We start from the raw sequence: 362 nt of genomic DNA, 5'->3' as shown, positions 1-362 counted from the left end.
CAGATTCCCAAGGGACACCTCTATAACTCACTAAATACGAAGAAGATATGATAAGAATACACTTGACGTGTACAGATGGAGTGAAGATAATTCCTTCTGCTCTATGAAACTGGAAAAAAATATTCAAATGTTTGATTACTTGCAAAGATCGTGGAATGGGTCCCGGATTTTTTCAATTCAAGTGTATTATCCTACATTTGAAACCACAGTGTATATCGTTCTTTATGTTCTGTGTGTGAATTCCAACTGGGAAATAAAGAAACTAAAGAAAAAGATTCCTGTCAGCTACAAAAAACTAGAGGATGGCATCCATCCTTTAACATCCACTGTATCTAACTTTGATGCTAAATGTTTACTGATTC

The sequence above is a fragment of the Penaeus monodon genome, chromosome 2 (assembly GCF_015228065.2).
Source record: "Penaeus monodon isolate SGIC_2016 chromosome 2, NSTDA_Pmon_1, whole genome shotgun sequence".
NCBI lineage: Eukaryota > Metazoa > Arthropoda > Malacostraca > Decapoda > Penaeidae > Penaeus > Penaeus monodon.
This window is presented reverse-complemented; position numbering follows the sequence as displayed.